This window comes from Marmota marmota, unplaced genomic scaffold, assembly GCF_001458135.2.
Source record: "Marmota marmota marmota unplaced genomic scaffold, marMar, whole genome shotgun sequence".
NCBI lineage: Eukaryota > Metazoa > Chordata > Mammalia > Rodentia > Sciuridae > Marmota > Marmota marmota.
This window is the reverse complement of record NW_025999931.1, coordinates 543,156-554,363: the sequence shown is the minus strand read 5'-3', so window position 1 is coordinate 554,363 and position 11,208 is coordinate 543,156. Positions and strand designations below refer to the sequence as shown.

Genomic DNA, 11,208 nt, shown 5'->3' with positions numbered 1-11,208 from the left:
AATGTTATATTGAAGTTTCACACTCTACCTAATAAATGTGTTATCACCAGGTAGAAAATGAGTGAAAGAGCTACAGTAAGAATGGGAAGAGACTGCAGCATTAAGACACAGGTCCTTTAAATGTGAAGAGACTGCAGCATTAAGTTTTAAAACTATCTTACTACCAAATATTTTGACCCAAGTTAGGAACAGAAGGAGACCCAAATAAGCTATTGAAGTTTTCCTTTTCTTAAGTGAAATGGGCTGTCCTGCTTCATGATACAAATCTTTCCAGACAGGTTCATAAGAGTTATAGCAATAGATTATTGTGTGGTTAAGTTTAAAGGACAATAACCATTGTCCTTTAAATGGGAAGAGACTGCAGCATTAAGTTTTAAAACTATCTTACTATTTCAGCTTTTGATATAGACACCCTGAAGCTTATCATCACAGATTCTCCACCAGTCCATCTCAGATTCTTCCTTCCATGTAGATGCTTCAGTTCCTACAACAAACATTTTACTTCTGTGTCTCTTTCTGAATCCACTTTTCATTCCAACCTACCCTGTTTCCTCACTTGAACCTTCTCAGATGACTCTTCCTTTTATCCAAGGGGTTTTCTCCTTAAAGTCTGGCAAGTGGACCAGCAGCAACAGGAGAGTTTTGTTTTGTTCTTTGTAGTTATACATGACAGTAGAGTAAAACTGGACTTATTTATACAAACATCTGTGGTGAGCCGCTTCTGCCGTTTATGCAAATTATGGTCGCCATTACAAGATGGCGCTGGCTCCGCTGTGGTCTGTGACAAACAACTCCTTATTTGGGAGAGTTGGCGCATGACTTTTCATCACCCTATGAGAAAGCTCCACGTGGCTGCTTTGCATTGGGGCTTGAGATGCTTTATTAAGGCTGGGAGGGGCATCCGAGAGAAAGAAGAAGAACTATCAGGGGCCTGAAATAAACTACTGAAAGAAGATTCCCGAGTGTTGCGTCTTCCTTGCGGGCAAGAAGTCGTGACAAACATCTTATGCTAATTAGGATCTAAGCTTTGTGGTTGTACACCATGTAAAAATTCACTGTGGTATATTCCGATATGTATATAGAAAATTATGTCAGAATCATTCTGCTGTCTTTCCATTCCTTTCCCCCTCTGTTCCCTTAATTTCCCTTTGTCAAATCTACTGAAATTCTATTCAACCCCTCCCCTGCTTATTGTTTGTTAGCATCTACATATCAGAGAGAATATAGACCTTTGGTTTTGGGGGATTTACTTATTTTGCTTAGAATAACAATCTCCAGATCCATCCATTTTTTTCTGGCAAATACCATAAACATACATTGAAGAAAAGAGAGAGCCTCTTTAAAATATGATGCTGGGAAAATTGGAAATCCATATGTAACAGAATGAAATTTTTTTTTTAAGAAAGAGTGGGGGAGAGAGAGACAGAGAGAGAGAGAGAGAGAGAATTTTTTAATATTTATTTTTTTAGTTCTCGGCGGACACAACATCTTTGTTTGTATGTGGTGCTGAGGATCGAACCCGGGCCGCACGCATGCCAGGCGAGCACGCTACCGCTTGAGCCACATCCCCAGCCCCACAGAATGAAATTTAACCCCAATCTTTTACCCTGCAAAAAACTCAACTCAAAGTGCATCAAAGACCTATAAATTAGACCAGAAACCATACATCTACTAGAAGAAAAGATAGGTCTAACTCTCCATTATGTTGGTTTTAGGAACTGACTCCTCAATGAGCCTCCTAAATGAGTGCAAGAAGTAAAATCAAGAGTCGATGTAAACTGGATGGTATCAAACCAAAACGCTGTTTCACAGAAAAGGAAACAATCACGAATGTTAAGAGACATCTACAGAATGGGAGAAAATCTCTACCTCATGCACCTCAAATAGAGCATTAATCCAGGGTATAAAAAATCAGAAACCTTAACACCAAATAACCCAATCAATAAATGTGTGAAGAACCTAAATGAGCATTTCACAGAAGAAAAAATACAAATGGTCAAAAAATATATGAAAAATTGTTCAACATCTCTAGTAATTTCTTATAAAAGATAATTTTGATGACTGCATTAAATTCTGTTAAGAATGTACTTAGAACAAAAACAAAGAATGCACTCAGTTTATACAAATTTTGTGTGTATCCCAAAGTAGATGATGGTCACCTATTGTGCTTTTTGCTAACAAATGTAGCACACGTTTTCACATAAATAAACATCAACTAAAAATAGCTGAATAGTACCACCTCAAGTCACAGAGATATCTTTAATGTGTAGGAGAAGGTACATATTTATTTTTTGATTTTTAATTAAATTGGCAGTTTGAAGTGGGTTATATTACCAGTGATTCTGAATTCATGTTTGACATTGGTAATAGTCATAAATGTCAATTGTCTCAAGGTTACCACTAAGATGAAAACTTTTAAAAAGAAGAAAGTCCACATTTGAACAATTAGAAAGTTTTGCACCTAACTGCAAACTAGTTTCACAAAGTAGAATAAATGTCATTTCCTCTATAAAGCTATACAATTTACAAAGTCAACAGAAATATTTGGATTTTGACAAAATAATTCTGACATCTACCTAGAAGAGAATGTGAAATAGGTAGCATATTTTTAAGTTGAAAATAGCAATATTCGTCTACGCCAGAGAGCTGTCGATGCGCGAGTCGGAGCCAGACCCGCGTCGGAGTCCGAGGGGGTTCGGATTGCCAGCATCGCGAGGGCCCTGCAGCGGACGCCGAGGGTTCACGCAGCACGGGTAATAGTCCCCGCGGGGCTGGGACCCGGCGCTGCCTGCCTGATGGGGCGCGCGGCCCAACGATGCACCCGCGCCCGGCCCCGCGCCCCCAGCCCCGCTCCCGCTCCTCGCTCCCGCCATGGAACCCGGATGCGGCCGCAGGGAGACCGTGGGCAGGTTCGAGTTATCCAGCAAGGACCTGATCGGCCACGGCGCCTCCGCGGTGGTCTTCAAGGGCAGCCACCATGAGAAGCACGACCTGGAGGTTGCAGTCAAGTGTATTATCAAGAAGAATCTGGCCAAGTCCCAGACACTGCTGGGGAAGTTAATAAAAACACTTAAGGAACTGAAGCACGAGAACATTGTGGCCTTGTACGACTTCCAGGAGATGGCCAATTCCGTCTACCTGTTCATGGAGTACTGTAATGGTGGGGACCTGGCTGACTATCTGCACACCATGCAGACCCTGAGCGAAGACACCATCAGGCTCTTCCTGCAGCAGATTGCAGGTGCCATGCGGCTGCTACACAGCAAGGATATCATCCACCTTTACCTCAAGCCCCAGAACATCCTGCTGTCCAACCGTGGGGGGCGCCATGCGAATCCCAATCACATCCATGTTAAGATCGCAGACTTTGGGTTCGCATGGTACCTCCAGAGCAACATGATGGCAGGCACGCTCTGGGGCTCTCCCATGTACATGGCCCCTGAAGTCATCATGCCCCAGCACTATGATGGGAAGGCAGACCTGTGGAGCAGCCGGCACCATCATGTACCAGTGCCTGACTGGCAAGGCCCCGTTCCAGGCCAGCAGCCCTCAGGATCTGCGCCTGTTCTAGGAGAAGAACAAGACTCTTGTGACCGTCATCCCCTGGGAGACGTCGGCACCCCTGAGGCAGCTGCTCCTGGCTCTGCTGCAGAGCAACTATAAAGACCGCATGGACTTCGAGGAATTTTTTCGTCACCCTTTCTTGGACGCCAGTGCCTCCATTAAGTCCCCGCTGGTGCCTGTGCCCTCTTACCCGAGCTCAGGGTCTGGCAGCAGCTCCAGGAGTAGCTCCACTTCTCATCTTGTCTCCCGCTGTCCCTAGGGGAGATGCCCCACATGCAGAAGATGCTCACCTCCCCAGCGGACAAGGCCAGCTTCCTGCACGGCTCCTGGGACTCTACTGGCAGCAGCAAGGATCCCTGTCACACAGACAACTTCATCATGGTCCCAGCCCAGATTCCAGGGGACCTGGTGGCTGAGGTGGCCTCTGCTAAGCCCCCACCAGATAGTCTGCTGTGTAGCTGGAGTTCCCTTGTGGCCTCTGCCGGCCTGGAGAGCCACGGCCGGACCCCATCTCCCTCTCCCTCTCCCACCTGCAGCAGCTCCCACAGCCCCTCTGGCCTGGCTGGCCCATTCTCTAGCAGTGGTGTGGAGCCTCGGTGGCCATCCTGGTCCCCACCCAGGTGCACAACTACTAGCTTATTGAGCAGAATCTGCACTCTCCAACTCTGCCCCAGACGCCCTGGTCTTCTGCCATCTGCAGGTTGGGCAGCACCAGCCTCCTGGGTTTTGCCAGAGCTAGCCCATATCCTCCATCCCACCCTGACGGAGTTGTCCTGGCCAGGAAGCTGTCCCTGGGTGGAGGCTGGCCCTACATGCCATCTCCTCAAGTTGGAGCCATTCCTGAGTGGCCGGGCTGGAGCAGGACACCCTCCCCACAGGGAGCCGAGAGGGCTGGAAGGTTCCTGTGTCCAGGCTCTTCCTTGCCCAAACACTCCCCTCGGGCCCCAGGTCTTGGCTGCCATCTGCACAGCGCCCCCAACCTGTCCGACTTGCACGTTGTTCGGCCCAAGCTCCCCAAGCCCCCTACGGACCTCCTGGGAGCATCTTTCAGCCCACTACAGGCCAGACCTCCCCAGCCAGTTCCTGTGCCACAGCCCTGCGGGTCCCTGTGTGGCTCGCCCAAGCTGCCTGACTTCATGCAGCGCAACCTCCTGCCTCCCATCCTGGGCTCTCCCACGAAGGCCCTGCCCCTCTTCAACTTCCCTAAGGCCCCCAGCTCCCAGGAACCTGCTGGCTCTCCTGGCCCGGCAGGGCGTGGTGATGACCCCCCCCTCACACACACACACACACGGAATCGGACGCTGTCCGATCTCTCAGAGGTGGGGCCCTTTCAGGGGCAGCAGCTGGGCTCTGGCCTGCGGCCTGCCGAGGACAACAGGGGCAACTTTGGCCAGTCCTTCAGCACCAGCCGCCTCACCGACCTGCTGCTCAAGGCTGCCTTTGGGACCCAGGCCTCCGACTCTGTCAGCACAGACAGCCTGCAGGAGAATCCCATGGAGATTGCACCCTCTGCTGGCTTCGGAGGGAACCTGCACCCAGGAGCCCAGGGTGGGGGAGCCAACAGCCCCTCCCCAGTGGTCTTCACTGTGGATTCTCCCCTGAGTGGGACCACACCGCCCAGGGACCCCGCACAAGGATGTTCTCAGTGGGCTCTGCTGGCTCCTCTGCCCGTCACCTGCTTCCCCGGGGCCTTCATGAGCCTGTCCCTGAGCTCCCTGCCCCAGGCCATTGCTGCAGCTTTGCTGACCCCCTCTCTGTCAACCTGGATGGGGCTGTGACCTTTGAGGCCCCTGATTTCACAGAGGAGATGCTCATGGAGCAGGAGCACATGGAGATCCTGCACAGCCTGTGCTTCACACTTGCCTTCCTCCAGCTTGTCCTGGAGATCACTGCCCTCAAGGGCAGTGCCAGCGAGGGGGGCGCGGACCCTGAGTGCCAGCTTCAGGAGACATTGGTGGCTGACCAGATCAGCCTGCTGCGAGTGGGGCTTTGCAGAGCAGCTGGTGCTGTACTTCAATGTGGCTGAGCTCCTGTCCTCGGGCCTGCAGACCACGATTAACCAGATCCAGGCTGGCAAGCTCTGCCTCTCATCTACCGTGAAGCAGGTGGTCCGCAGGCTCAACAAGCTGTACAAGGCCAGCCTGGTGTCCTGTCAGGGCCTGAGCCTGCGGCTGCAGCGCTTCTTCCTGTAAAAGCAGCGGCTGCTGGATGGCATCCATGGTGTCACCGCTGAGAGGCTCATCCTCAGTCAGGCTGTGTAGATGGTGCAGTCAGCCTCCCTGGATGAGATGTTCCAGCACCAGGAGGGCTATGTGCCACGCTACCACAAGGTGTTGCTGCTGCTGGAGGGAATGCAGCACATGCTCAGGGACCAGGCAGACATCCAGAGCGTGGCCAAGTGCAAGCTGTGCATTGAGAGAAGGCTCTCGGCCTTGTTAACTGACATCTGGGCCTGACCCACTGCCTGGTGTGCTGTGCTTGAGGGGCTGGACCCTCTCTGCTAACCCTGCGGGGTGGGGTCCACGTGCTGGCCAGACTGTCAGGACAGGCCTGCCAGCTGTGGTTGATTGATGGTGCTGAGTCTGCCCCGCAGGCCAGTGGGAGGGCCACTAAGTGGAGCCATGTTGTTCAAGCCCTACCATGTGGTGTGTCTCCTGCTTCAGAGGCTGCTGGTCTTTGCCGGAGGTGGATTTCAGGGTGCCAGGGACAGCTCCCTCCCTCTGCAGGATTTCCAAACTGGTCCCCTGTGGCTGCCTCCCATGGCAGGCACAGGCTCCCAGTGGTAGAAGGTGGTGTTTGTGGTACCTGCCACCCTCCAAAGCCGGGGAAGCCATGAGGACAGGCGGGGCCCTGAGACAGCATTGCTGTGTCCATGCCAAAGCAAGCTCTTCCTCGGGGCTCACTGCCCAGTCACTTGCCCAAGAACAAGGGTGCGTCCTTGGGTCTCTGCCCTTCTCTATAGGAACTGTCCCTCTGAGACCACCCACCCAGCCCCGTTGGGCCACCTGTGCACTTTATGCTGAACGCCTGGAGAGCTGCGTAGACCGTGCAGACTGCGAGAACCCTCTCCTGCTCTGTGGGGAGCATGTGGACGCGCGTGGACACCCCGGAGCTCTGGATACGCACATAGGTGTATACACAAGAGGAGACCCGCCAGCGTGTGTGTGCACGGCCTCCCCAGCCCTTGGTGTGGTCCTGGGTGGAAGAGGAACCGCTGCCCTGCAGGAGACTCTGTCCATGGGCTGAAAGGCTCTTAGGGACAGTGTGAAGCACCGAGTTTCCCAAACGCAGAACAGATGTCCTCTTTCACACTTTACTCCTAAAATGTGTCTTATTTTTCTGCAGTTCTTTCTTTTTCATTGTTCAAAGGAGAGAATTTTAGGTGTTTGAGGAATTGCTCTGGAAGGTGGGTGGGCCTGAGCTTTGCTGTGGGTGCCCCGTTGTGGGGGGCAGGAGGTGCCTGACGGGTGCCAGGGTATGGCACGGCCCTCTTGCCAGGCACCCACTGCAGTGTGGGTGTTTCTGGCTGGCTGCTCCCCACTGTCCTGCCCTGTGGCCACAGGATGGGCAGTGCCCAGCCTCCATCCCCACCTGAACATGATGGGCAGGGGAGGGTGGACCTTCTGTGCAACAGGAAAAGTAACATATGCAGAACCTCCCCAGGTCTTCACAGCCGGTCCTGATGTCAAGGCTTCTTGCCTGGCGGCTTCTGGGCTGGGCTGAGCCCTGTCTCCCAGGGCCCAGGGTGGGGTGTGCTCAGGGTGCCCTGCCTAGGCCTCCCTAGTCTGCCCACCCTGGCTTGGCTCAGCTTTGCCAGCCTTACTTGAATGTATCCCTGAGCATCCACGGAGGCAGATGTGGGTCAGTGGTGCCCATGATATAAGTTCAGAGGTCATGTGCCACATGCACAGAAACATGTGGTTTTCCTTCCAATACTTGAAATGTCGCCACTGTGCTTGGACGTATGAGAAAATCCCCGTATGAGAAAATCCCCACCCCTGTCTCCCTCATTGCCCCGGCTTCCTTTCTGCATGTCCTGTGTTAGCATTTATTGCTTTATGCTGACCGGAACCCAGAGCTGCGGCAGACTGGTGCTGCGCCCTGCCTCCTGGCCCCTCCTGGTGCCCACAGCTGTGGCTGTGTGTGCTGTGAATGGATGCTGCCCTCCACGAGGTGGTGCTCAGGTCTGTCTTGTTAGGGTGAATGTGTGAGTCCTCCCCTCACCTGTGTTGTGTGCCTCGAGGGAAGTAAACTTTGGAATTACCAAAAAAAAAAAAGCAATATTAAAATATGTTACTATAAATACATTTTATAAATAAAACATAATATAAATATAAAACATTTACAAATAAAACATATTATAAACATGTTTTATAAATAAAACAGAATAGGATTGGTGATTAAAAAGAATAATAAGAATCACAAAGGCATGTGAAAGTTCTTTTATAAGGCAGGTTATTCAAAAAAAATGGAACAAATGTTTGATCACCTGGGGACAAAAGAGTAACTTATATTTCTACTTCATGGCTTATTCCAAAATAAATTCCAGAGAAATTAAAATTAAATATAAATAAATGAAATGGCAAACCTACCATACTACAATATTAAATATTTGTGTGATCTGTGGCAAGACAATACTTTTTAAGAGTTGCATATCTGATACCAAAGGCAGAAACCATAAAGGAGATTATTAATGTGTTTAACATAAAAATGCATAAGATGCAAATATCTCTAAAACTAACTTTTAAAAGTTAAAGTCATGATCTTCAAAGGTGTCAGAAGTCACCTTTGTGAGATGGAGTGACTGAGAACCACACAGATTTTAATAGACCAAGGAGACATGAGGTTTAAGTGCCATGTGTTATCCTGAACTGGATTTGGTATTAAAACAAACAAAAAAAAGACATTTGTAGAAAATGAATAAAATCCAAGCACTGCTATTTATTTAATAGAATTCCAACAAATTTCATATTTTAGTTTTCATCATTGTTTTGTGGGTTATATAAGATGTTAACACAATGAGAAGCTGGATATAGAGTAGACAGGAGTTTTCTAGATTGTTTTTCCACCTTCTATAAATCCAAAGTAATCTTCAAATAAAACTGGAAAAAAGAAAGGTGGAAAATTATTTTTAAGTTATGACTCATGAAAGACCAATATCCTTAATTTTTGAAGATCTCCTTCAAGTCCATATAAAAATAATGCTCTAATGAAGAAAGGATTTAGTGATACCAATAGAAATCACACATAAAAATAACATCAATGGATAAAAATATATTAAAATGTTCAGTCTTAATCAAAAAATGCAAATTGCATAATGTAATGCTTTTTTAATCTACGAAGTTGGCAAAGATTTCTTTAAAACATTTAGTATAATCTTAGGATATGAGAAAGTGTAAACATAAAATCTAATCATCTCAATATTTTTAGTAATGTATCCAAGTTTCGATCATCTCAGTGATTTATCCTAATGCTTTTAACTCTCAACAGACACAAAGCTTTAGCCACAATGGAGCAGCACCAATAGTAAGAACAAACATTGGAAACAGTTTCTAAGTAGATTCTAACATGAGATAGATAAAATAAATTATAATTGTTCCATTAATGGAATAGTATGCAATCATTTTTAAATGGCATTACTTGAATAGACCAGCACAGAGGGATATTTAGGGCAGGGATTCTTCTCTACATGATACTGCAGTGGTGGTGTAGGTCATGCACATTTGTCCAGACCCAAAGCGCATACCAGAGCAATAGAAAACGCTAAGGTAAACCACGAACTTTGGGTGATCACTGTGTGTTAATATGGATTCAGTGATTATAACAAGTACACCATTCTAATGGGGCATGTTTCTAATCTGGGAGGCTAAGCATGAGGAATACAGGGGGATGGTGTGCCATCTTTGTAATCTCTGCTCATTGTTTTCTGTGAATTTAAAACAGTTTCAAAAACTAAAATCTATTCAAAAAAATATCATTACAAAGAAAAAAATAATGATAGGAAACACAAAAATATTTTTGAAATGCACAAATTCTAACAGGAACCTTTTCCCTTGACTGTGTCATGCTTTTCTGTAAAAAGAAATAAGTTTTTAATTTTAGGTTTAAAAGGAATAGAATGTTGTGGCAAGGAGGACAAGAGGACACAGAAGTCATAGGGCAAACCAAGTTGGAAAGTGGAAATAAAACAGGAAAATGTATTCCAGGTGAGTTAAGAAAAAGAGAGAATGAGGTAGAAAGTAATTGGTTAGAGATTCAGGACCGAGTCATAACTGGAGAGTATCCACCTGAGATCCGTTGGCTCCATAAGTGATGTATATGATGGGAAACTCAGCTGAAGGATGAATTATGCAGAGAAGAAAGTAAAAGGAACTTCAGTTCCAATTGTAGATTTCCCTAAGGTCTCTTCATTCAGTTGCCTGCAATTATTTAAAATGTGAGGTCAACATTAAACTATTACTAGTATACCCATTTTACAGACTTTTAGCAAATTTCATGCAATGTCATTTATGAAGTGCTTAGCACAGTGCTTCACATAAAGTGCCCAAAAATGATGAATATATTTTTTAATTATCACCTTATCATTGTTAGGATTATTATTATCAAATTGAGGCTCAAATAAGTTAACTGACTTGGGCAAGGCCACCCAACTAGAAAAGAATCTCTGCTCAGACTTGCATTCTAATCTATATAAGTCTGAGAGCCTTTACTCTGTTGCCTGTTTTGAAAATTGGATGGGTGTAGTATACCAGCATCAGAATGTAAAAAAAAAAATGAAGTATTGCAACTCTACCCAGCATGGGAATGTAAAATTGCTATTCCAATGCATTTTTGTATCAATTCCATAGATGTTTAATTCTGAGCATGAAGACTCAAGGAAAGGGTGGCCAATAGAAGTGTATTCCATTGAGTAATCATAGGTTTTAGTATTTTTTTAAATTTAAAATGCTGTTAGCTTATAATATCACTAATCTGCCCAAGAAGATATATCCCACACTTATCATTTGTTCACTCAACTAATAAATGTTTTGCATCAGCATACACCACGGTCTAGACTCTCACATTACCAAGATAAATTAGACTCATGATCCCTTCCATTACATCAATTAACCAACTAATATTCACGTTTTTCTTCTTGTCCCTCTTTCCTATGTCTACTTGCTTAGTCAAGCAATTATTCATTACCTGTGTGTTTAGGATTGTCACAATACTCTTACATTATTTATAGTTAAGTTTTATTCCTGAATTTGATAATATAGACATATTTTAAATATTTTTAAATGATGTAGGCATTCTCTTGACCATGATGTACTGTTTCCCCAATAATTTCTCTTTCTCCAAAACAGATACACCAGTAGAGCTGGTTTCTTTTCCACAGTGCCCCACACTACACCATCCAAAACCAGCATTTACATTCTATCTCTATCTGTCTCCTCAAACTCTTCATTTTTTCCTTCCTTTAGTACTTTTGGTTTAGTGATAATTTAGGGTTCTCCTGCACTCTGTCCTTCCTAGTTTAATAATACTCATTTTGTGTTTAAACCCCACATCCTAGTCATACTCTGATTACCCACTTGTATTTTGATTATATTGCAAAATGTATCACTCTTGTTTGCTTTCCAATTCTTATTCCAGTATCTTGAA

The 11,208-nt window shown here is 46.2% G+C and overlaps 1 pseudogene; it reads left to right on the top strand.

The window, feature by feature from the left end:
• The first annotated feature begins 2,633 nt into the window (after positions 1 to 2,633).
• On the top strand, positions 2,634 to 6,104 carry LOC107160125 (annotated as a pseudogene).
• Positions 6,105 to 11,208: the final 5,104 nt, after the last annotated feature.